Raw genomic sequence first — 10,517 nt, forward strand, 5'->3', positions numbered from 1 at the left:
TCATTATCCTAATCACTCCATTTAATTAATTAGACTATACTTATACCGTTATACAACAACAATAATTACTCTTAGTTCCAACCAAATCAGGGTTGACTAATGTAAATCATTGATCGTATTACTCTATTTAAATCTATATAATAAAATATGTTGCATTATGAAAAAAATTATTTACACCAACTGTTTGCATCGAATTAATGAACGCCAGACATGTGTGCATATGAAATTTTATCAATTCATCACGGTTACTGATATTTATTCGCTTTAATTTATACTATTACAGTTAACTTATTGATTAATACAAATATTAGGTGTGAGTAAGACCTTATTTGTTTGCACTTAATGAAAGTTTGATTTTTCATTATTCAGATCTCAGTCGTTAAGTAATTTATCTTCTTAAACCATAATCATTCGGATTACAATCATTAAATGTATTTGTTTAGTTTTAGACTTTACAACCACTTAATAGGGCTGAATTTACCTAAATGATTAAGATTTATAACAAATTATTACAGCCATTAAGATGTTATCCATCGAATGATTTACGAAAAGATGACATTTCACCATTAACCTATCCACTTTCAACACTAACCACTATGGGTGTACAAAATAAACCGACAAACCGCACCAAACCGATAAATCGAGTCAAACCGAGAAAAAAACCCGACTAGTGGTTTGGTTTGACTTGGTTTGGTGTTGAGAAAAAAAATCCGATCATAATTGGTTTGGTTTGGTTTTAACTAAAAAAAGTCAAACCGAACCAAACCAACCCGATATTACATGTATTCAATTTTTAAAATATTTTATACATAAAAATATTTATTTGTAATGGAATTTATAAATATTTCTTTTATTTTTTAGCTTTTTTTTTATCTATTATCATATTATTCAAGTTTGAACTTAGAATTTTGAATGTCAATAAGTTTTATATCCTATGAATATTTGTAACTCAAATAAAGTTCAAACCAAAACCAGCTCAACACTAACGCTAACAAAAGAAATTCAATTTACCACTAGGAATGACAATAATGGTGGATATCTATTATTTAGTTTTGCATAATTAGTTTAGAGAGTGAAAATACATAACTTAAGTTTTTTTCTTTGTCATGTAATTAATACTTATTAGCCGTGCTTATTTTAGCATGACTTAGTATTTTTAGATTATGGTCATTTTCTTTATGGCTCGTTAATTAGCAATATTTATTTTAACCGATTTTATTAGTTTTTGTTGAATATTTTAATACAATGTCATCACTCTTCTCACATTTTGTGTTATTTTCTTAAGAAACACCTTAATTATATAGTTGTATCTTACTAGGACAGAAATATTTGAAGTAAAAGTTATATGTATTGTATCAAGACTATTCCGAAAAGAAAAAAAAAACCCGAAAAACCCGAGAAAACCGAATAACCCGAGAAAACCCGAGGTAGAAAAACCCGAATTTTATTGGTTTGGTTTGGTGTATAAATTTAAAAACCCGACGCGATTGGTTTGGTTTGGTGTTTAAAAAATCCGAACCAACCCGGTCCATGTACACCCCTACTAACCACCATTGTTGTCGGCGCCGCCTACCATTATCAACTTTACCACACTGTCATTGTCTCCATTATCAATTATCACTGGCCATCATCCACAACTATACCATCCTAAGCTATAACCACCATCACTGCTAATCACAACAATCAAGTGTCACCACTATTTACAATTATCATTACCAATTAATCATCATTACCACGACAACCATCAATTACTACCGACAATCGCCACCTTCAGCCACCATCATATATCGTCAACCAACACTATCAATCATCATTACTACCATTAGTTATATCACTATCATCTACCACAACTATCAGCTGTCATCACTAATATCACCATCAATTAACCACCATTGCTTAACATTACTACCGGTCATCATCACCACTAGCTAGGTGATACCACAACCAACACCATCAATCATAACCACAACCACCACCGTCAGCTATCACCATCGCCGACCATCATTCATCATATTTAATTTAATAAAAGACAACAAAGTCCTAAATATTTTCTACTGTGCCACTATATACCACTGTCAAGTTGAAATCGTAGACTCAACATTACTATACAAAACCGTACCCCCACTACTTCTCTTAAGCCCCTCTCCCCACCCCACCACCATCCCATCCATCCGCTCATCTCTCTTTGTGTTCTTTCTTTTTAATTGAAACCAAATATTATCTTTACCCTTTGAATAGGCTTTTTCTTAATTCCCTTTACACTTTATATATTTTCTGCTATGAGCATCTTTTTTTTTTTCTTTCAACCTTTTGCTTCAATTGTATACAGCTTCACTTTCACATATGCATATTTCTTCTTCTTCTTTAGCTTCTTTCTTGGTTAAATTTTCTTCCCCTTTGTTACTTTGACCCTAGTTCTAGGCCAAAAGCCTATAAGAAAAAAATATTATTAATATAAAATGTCATTCGACATGACATCTTCTTCTTCTTCTTCTTCAGAACGTGTTTGTTACGTGCAGTGCAACTTTTGCAACACCATTCTTGCGGTAATTACTTCTAAATTGTTCAAAATTCTGAATTTTAATTTCTTGTGCATATGATCACTAAATTACAAAGGTTTTCAACCCTTTGAAGTTGTTGTTTTTTCAGACTTCTTTCAATTTTACTTCTCTTGTGCATATGATCACTTAATTACAAGGGTTTTTAACCTGTTGAAGTTGTTTTTTTGTTAAACAAAGCATGTGTTAGTACAAAAAGAAAAATAAGGAAGAAGATCAAACACAACAAGTGCACTTCATCTTGAGGTCATGTGTATGAGCATAGATTTTTATTAAAAGGACATGTTTTTTTTTTTTTTTTTTATATATATATATATATCTTTTTTGGGGTTTAAAGTGAAGTAAATAAGGCTGAAATTCTTCAAACATAATCTTATTGGATGAAGTCTTCTTTTGAGTTATAGGGTTAAAAGATGTATATGGTTGAATTTATATTTTTTCTTTGATATTTTATGTTAATTGTTACAAGATTTTACTTAGGACAAAAAAGGGGTTGTTTTGTTTTGCAGGAGTTTCATTTGTTTGAAAAATCTTGAAAATTTAACTTAAAATGAAAAAAAAAAAAAAAAAGAAGAAGAAGAAGAAGAATTGATATATGCTGCAAATTACTATTGTTCTTTTCCCTCTTCTTTTTTCTTTCAAAATTTTTTACATGTGATCTCGTACTTCTGCACTGATCACAAATAATTGTACTACTAGTGTTGATGCCATTAGATCTCTTCTCTGCAAAAATGGGGGGAAAAAAAGATGGTGGGGTTTTCTGTTCACACATTTGCCCACTGGATAATCAACTCAAAAATTTAATTTAATTTTTACTTTTTTCCCAATTCTTGGGATATCTTTGTGTATCTATTGTGGACAAAAAAAAAAAAAAATCATGTTGGAAGCAATTAATCGTTTTATTACTCTTCCTCCTCCTATCGTAATAGCATGAGCTATTTAAAAAAAGACCTTCTAATATATGGGCATATTAATAGAAGTGTAGGTCTTTATTTGAAAGAATTAAAATAAAAAGAAACTACTTAATTCATATCATATATTTTTGTTTTATATTTTTATTTAGAAGTTTTCAAGATCCTTGTAATGGACCGTGATTTCTGTTCTAGTCATGTCATTTTCCCTGTTATCTCTCTCTTTAATTTCTCACTTTTCTAGTGACTGAGCAATGGTCAGAAAAAAAGTCAGGGGCACCAAAAACAAAGGAATTAAAGAGAGATATGATAAAAGAAGAAGAAGAAGAAGAAGAAGATGGATAAGTGATCTTTGATTTTTGCATTATTGAAAAACACATTTATGAAAATACACAATATTTTGTTTTCTTCATCCTTTAATGCTTCCTTTCTTCCTTCTTATGGTGGTAGATGACCTAAAATACAAATTCTTACCACTTGAATTGTGGTGAGATATGTGAATAGGGTTCTCTATATTTAACCCGAGGTCTGTAGTTTGAACTCTCAAAATGAAAAAATGAAAAAAAATCTAGGTAGGGAGCGTCTTATCCTTTAGTGGGTGTTGCATGACGCGAATTCGAATTGGTTGCAAAACTAAAGTGGGTACCAAACATTGGACCAAAAACCCTAAAAAAGAGTCGAAATTTCCATCCCCGCATAGAGACAGATTCAAGATTTAATTTATATAGTGTCAAAATTCTAAGTTCTTTGAAAGTATGAGTTTAGAACATACATATTTAATTGTACTAGTTCTAAGGGTTTTCACACACACATACATACATACTGTAAGTCTGCTATTGTATAGGCACCTCCTTTATCTCCACCAACTTTCCTCCAAGTTTTATCAAAAAATATACTACTCTTTAGCCTTCTGATTTCTGGCTGATTTTTTGCAAGTATGTGAGCAAGCTAGAAAGTTGACAAATTAGTTGAAAGCTGACAAATTAAAGTGTGTATCACCAATTGCAAGTGGTAAACTGTGTATCACCATTTTAGGAAGGGGAATGGAGTCTTGGTGTAACTGGTAAAGTTGTTTGGTATGTGGCCATTAGAGTTCTTATTCGAGGTTCGATGGAAACGGCATAACTGCGTAAATGCGAGGTAAGAAGACTGCATATAGTAAACCTTTGTAGTCCAACCCTTCCCCGGCCCCGCACATAGCGGGAGCTTAGTACATAATTTACGCCTTTTTTATCACCATTTTCAAGTGGTTACAAATGACAAATTATATATAGTCCTCTCAGGAGGATGATCATCTTTTGGTTGTATATGATACTAGTCCTTTAATTTCGTCATGTTATATACGCCATTCTGCAAAAAAGGTAAAGAACTTTAACTTATATATCCTATAATTAAGTTTGTACACTCTTAATGCACTTTTACAGAAATGTCACGAATTCCCTCACTCTTGGGGGTGTAATAGGTGAATTTTTATAGACCCAAACCGAGAGAACTGGGCATGATAATTTTCATCATTCAGCCCGAGCACCAGCTATAGTAATTTTTTTTAAATTTTTTATGTATCATACAATGGAGGCTTACTATGAGTCGTTATATAATGTTCTAAATTAACTTAACCTGATGGTATAATAAACTTATATACTGTCAGTGCACAAAAAATTAAACCGGTAAAACCATAGTTGATCCCTTATTAATGAATAATGTGTTGTCAGGTTAGCGTTCCATGCAACAGCATGGTAACCATAGTGACAGTAAGATGTGGGCACTGTGCAAATTTGCTTTCTGTTAATATCGGATCTTTACTTCAGACTCTTCCCCTTCAAGATCCACAGGTAACTAATTAATGGTACATTAATTATTCCGTCCGTTTCATTTTATGTGAAATTCATTGTTTAAAAAACTGTGACTTTTCGATGGAATCCGTCAGAAACTAACTTGTAGTAAACTTTTTCGAAGGACTTTTGTCAGAAATCTCATACTTCAGACTTCAGACTTCAGACTTTAGAGTTATGACAAGAATGTCCCTCGAAAATTTGCGTTAATATTAGTATTAGTATGTGACTTTTTCTTTTTCAGTTTGTTTCAATGGACTTTCTGTCAGAAATCACATACGTCAGAGTTCCAATGGGACATCTATAAAAAATTTGTGTGTTTTTAGCCATGACTATTTCCTTTTCAGTTTGCTCCAAATAAAGATACTTTTCTATATTTGAAACAATTCACGTTTAAACTTTAAGTTTAGCTAACATTATGATTTTATAGCATCAGGAATATCATGACATGTTTAATAATATTAATTTTTTTTAATATCTTTCTCTTAAGTCCTATATCCATCCAAACACCTTCACATGAAATGAAACAGGAATAAGTTATTTCAAGATCTTTTGGTTATGTGCTCGTTCTTTTGTTATTTTCCTTTTTATGGTAAAAAAGAATCATGCGAAAATAGAAAGAACAGATAGGGGTGCATTTTTCTTCATCACTTTTTTGTTTGGGGGGAGAAGAAAGTGTTTTATACTAATTATTATGATCATTTTTTTTCTTCTTTTTTATCTGACAGAAGCTTCAAAGACAACAATACTCAAATATTGAAAATAATGCTGGTAAGTATAAAGCCTGTGGCTCATCATCATCTTCTTCTTCCAAGTTCAACAGATTTTCTGCCATTGTTTCTCCTGAAATTGAACCTAGAATCACTCCTATTAGTCGTAAGTTCTCTCTTTCTCTTAATAAATCGCAACAAGTTTATGTAAACGATAATTATATATTTATATGTAACCATTCATAATAAGTGAACTTAATAAATTACTTGAAAAATAAGTAAGTCTACCTGCTGGATAACATGTTAAAAAAGTACACAAATTATACTATCCAGGTTAAATCTTTTATTGAATTGTTTTTAACATCCTTCAAAGTGTCATTAATGTACACTATGCTAATTAAGTGTATATTAGCTATTGTGGTGAGTTTAAGTTATATACACCATTAGGTCATTTTACCTGTTGTCTTATTTTCAAAGTTATGAATCTGAACATTTTAAGGAATCTTACCTGTAGTCCATAGATATGTTTTGAGTGGTCTGATGGTATAAAAAATTATTTATACTGACGATGTATATAACTTAAATTCGGTCTTGACCGTTACAATATAAAAAAGAAAGAGATTCAAAGAACATGAAAGAATTGCCATAAGAGTTTTAAAGTAGAAAAGTAGTTTAAGGTAAAACTACGTATAATCTGTGTGATTATATACTTGTTATCTATTGGATATGCATCGATTATTTCTATAATTAATTATGACTTGGCGGACAAAAGGTCTTAATAGCATTACAAAAAATTACTATTTTTCCATTGAAATTTTTCTCTGAAAAATGTTTAGTAGCTATTTCCACTGAATGTCGGTGAGAAGACCTAAATAGTAGTGTTTTTCACAAGGAAAAATGAATGCTTCTCAGCGTTTCAATGGGAATTTGTTTCCCGCAATGTGTTTTCCCAGTGAGCTGATTCGGTCGGAATGAGGTGTGAAAATCATGTTTTATAACACAAATTTGCACTAAATGTCAGTATATAGTGTAGACTGCCTCAATATATTAAGATCCTATGAAAATTCTTACACCATACATATCTGATTTATAAAGGCCAGTTGTTATCCAATAATAACGGGATGTGCCTGAAGTTTCCCCTTCAGTTATGACAACTGAAATTGATTGAGACATTACATTTGTATCCAACTCATCAATATATATCTTTAAACACAGGTTTAGTATTTCTGGATCTCCTTTTACTAAAGATCGTTTCTTCAAAAAACTAGGAACGTGTGGATCAATACATACAATGTCCAAATTAAATCACCATACAAATAATTTCTACAAATATAAATATATAATCTTTGCATTAACTAGCATGTGAACCAAATGATCCGTTTATAATGTTTGTATATACCAAATAGTATTCACAACTTCTGAGGTGTAGGTACTACTTAATAGAGTTCAAAGTGGTGATAATAGGACTATGTAATATGATGAATTTAAGTTTTATAATATGTGTGTTTCTCCTTATGATGTAGGACTTATAATCTTGAAAATATCACAGACTTTTGTATAACTCTAAGTCTCTAACTCATTATACCATATAATTTTTTTAATAGAAAAGCACATATATACTACCACGACCCTTGGTTTTGTTCGAAAATATAATATAGTATGTCTTAACTCCATTATTAAGTTTGACTAAACGTCGTCTAGTGAAAATTTGCGTTTTTTTAATAGTGAACCTTTGATTTTATCCGGAAATATAATGTCTAACTCCATTATTAAGTACGTCCGATGAAACGTCCAGCAGAAATTTGTGTTTTTTTAGTAGTCATGAACCCTTAATTTTGTTTGGAGATATAATATGTCTAACTATATTGTTATTTTTATTTCCTATATCAAACCATGCAGCACCAGAGAAAAAACAGCGTGTTCCCTCTGCGTACAACCAATTCATCAAGTAAATTTGACTTATTATTATTATTATTATATAATTTACAATAATTTTCAGTAGATGCCTAGATTCTTGTGCTAATTATTTTATTGTTTTAAATGTGCAGGGAAGAAATACAAAGGATAAAGGCTAGCAATCCTGATATTAGCCACCGTGAAGCTTTTAGCACTGCTGCCAAAAATGTAAGTCTCTGTGCCACCCCAAAATAGTCCAATCTTAAAATTGTTTCACTTAATACTTATGTCAACTAGTAAAAATTCTTTACCAAAAAGAAGTGCAGTGGGAAAGGGATAAAATTCACAAATAAGCTCTTTTCAGCCCATATAATAGAAAAATAACCATTATTCTAGAGTTTTACATGTGAAATTTAAAACTTTAATAAAATGGTTAATTTTTAAAAAAGGGCCAAAAATGGCTAGTGGATGCTATTTTTACTGGGATGGATTAGAGCTCTGCACCCAATAGTGCAGGCAGGATTTTTCATAAACGGTATCACAAATTAAAGGTGTGAGCAAATGAATAAATCACTATAAGAGTTTTTAAGGGTATGAGTCAAAAGTTTTCTGACAAGTTGTGCCCAATGAGGCTGAGCAAGTTTGAACACGCGACATCTCATGCAAATCTAGAGCGCCTAACCACCAGGCCGTGCGCAGTTTTGTTTAGAAGCAGTGTCCTTTATTATTATTTTAGTGCATCGGACTGTCCATTTTTTATACCCAGTAAAAAAATTCGACGAAGCAGTGTCACGTGACACCCCTCGGGCCAGGTAAATTCGCCCCTGTCTGCACCCTGCACCCTTAACCATAAATTTTGAGCTTGAGCCGTAAGAATGGAGAAACCCTAATAGCTAGGGAGCACTATTCTCTTTTAATGGACCTTATGCAACGTGAATTTGAATTAATCAGGTAATGAGTTACGACCATAAAAAAAAAACCAAAAAAAAAACAAGTAATAAAACAACAAAGGAAATGAAAATAACTTGTTACATGTGGGAAATTTAGTCTGTCGACAAGAAAATGAATGGTAGGGACAAACAGGAATCTAAATAGAAAAAAGTGAGATTTTGAATCTACATATCTTTCGCAAGATTTTATCTTTATGTGTATTTGCTATTTTTGCAGTGGGCACATTTTCCTCATATCCATTTTGGACTAAAGCTGGAGGGCAACAACAAGCAAGCCAAATTGGACCATGCAGAGGGTCCTCATAAATCTTTTGGTTTTTATTAAAATAAAATAAAAATGATATGCAAATATAGTGCATCATCAAAAAAAAACTTTATTTTATATATGCCTTAATATTATTTTCAAGTTGTGAAAGTCTCCTCATGTGTTATCTTTCATTTTGTTTGCCTTGATTTTGTGGTTAAATATCATGTACTCTAACTGAGCTATTTTCAATGTTTATTCAATAACTAGTGTCATTTGGCTCGTGTTAAGCCCGAGCCCAAATCGACGTTAAAAATTAAAATTTGTAGCTATTTTTTTAATTAGCTCTTGCTTATTTATTTTTGTAACATTAGTTTGACACTTTCGAAAGATTTCTAAAATATTAAATTAGGAAAAGGTATCTGAAAGTTAAAGGAAAACATTCTTTTTAGTTTATATATTAGATTTTTTTGAAAAAAAAATCAAACAAATGAAAGCTCTTCTAATTTCTCTCTTACTAAATTTTTTTTGAGATTAAAGTCGCCTATTATCCAAATTGAGCTTTTCATATAATAAATTAATTTCATTTGTTTCTTTGAATTGAGCCCATATTGGCTAACTTATATTTTACAAAAAGATATTATAGTATTCAATTCATGTCAAAAATATTTAATGCGGAAATATTATTGTATGATGAAATCAATAAAATTAAACTATAAATAATTAAAAGCTATGGTATTGCAAGATACTTTTGTAGACGCTCATTCAAATTAAACCACACACAAAAAAAAATACTGAAAAGTCAATAAAATTAAATTGTTCTTACTTTAAGCTTTCTTTTTCCCTCCAAAAGATGCATGTTAAAGATAACATGTTTTCCTTTTTCTTAATTTAATGAACCATTTGGTGAAACCTACATTGTGATATTTTTTTCATATTGAACTTAATTATCTTCTCCTAAATTATATAAAACATTGATTATCCAATTTTTCGCAAAATAATTTATGTTAAAAAAAAAAATATGTTTTCTGCAATTGTCTAGTATTATTATTGTTTGGATGTCAAATTGTATTTTCTTTACTATAGCTTTTTTTTTTTTTCAAAACATTTTCAGAATATTTATAAAAACAATTTTTATAGTTCCTCTTTTAATATAATAATTTATTAAATAAATTTTATGTTAAAAGTGTCTGCACGTAAAATTTGATTAATTAACTACCATACTTCGAAATTCATTTTTCGATTAAGACGGAAAACTAATACATACAAATTAAATTTTAAGTTGGGGCGGGACCTCATTGATTTGATTATTCCACTATAATCTTTTTGGTAAATATGTTATAGTTACCACTGTGCATGGGGATGTAAAGGCTAGTCCATAATTACTTATAACAAGTACAAAATATTTCACTCATT

General features: G+C 30.7%; 1 pseudogene; it reads left to right on the plus strand.

The window, feature by feature from the left end:
- Nucleotides 1-2,150: 2,150 nt before the first annotated feature.
- Nucleotides 2,151-9,423, plus strand: LOC132065545 (axial regulator YABBY 5-like; annotated as a pseudogene).
- Nucleotides 9,424-10,517: the final 1,094 nt, after the last annotated feature.

Source organism: Lycium ferocissimum, chromosome 7, assembly GCF_029784015.1.
Source record: "Lycium ferocissimum isolate CSIRO_LF1 chromosome 7, AGI_CSIRO_Lferr_CH_V1, whole genome shotgun sequence".
Lineage (NCBI taxonomy): Eukaryota > Viridiplantae > Streptophyta > Magnoliopsida > Solanales > Solanaceae > Lycium > Lycium ferocissimum.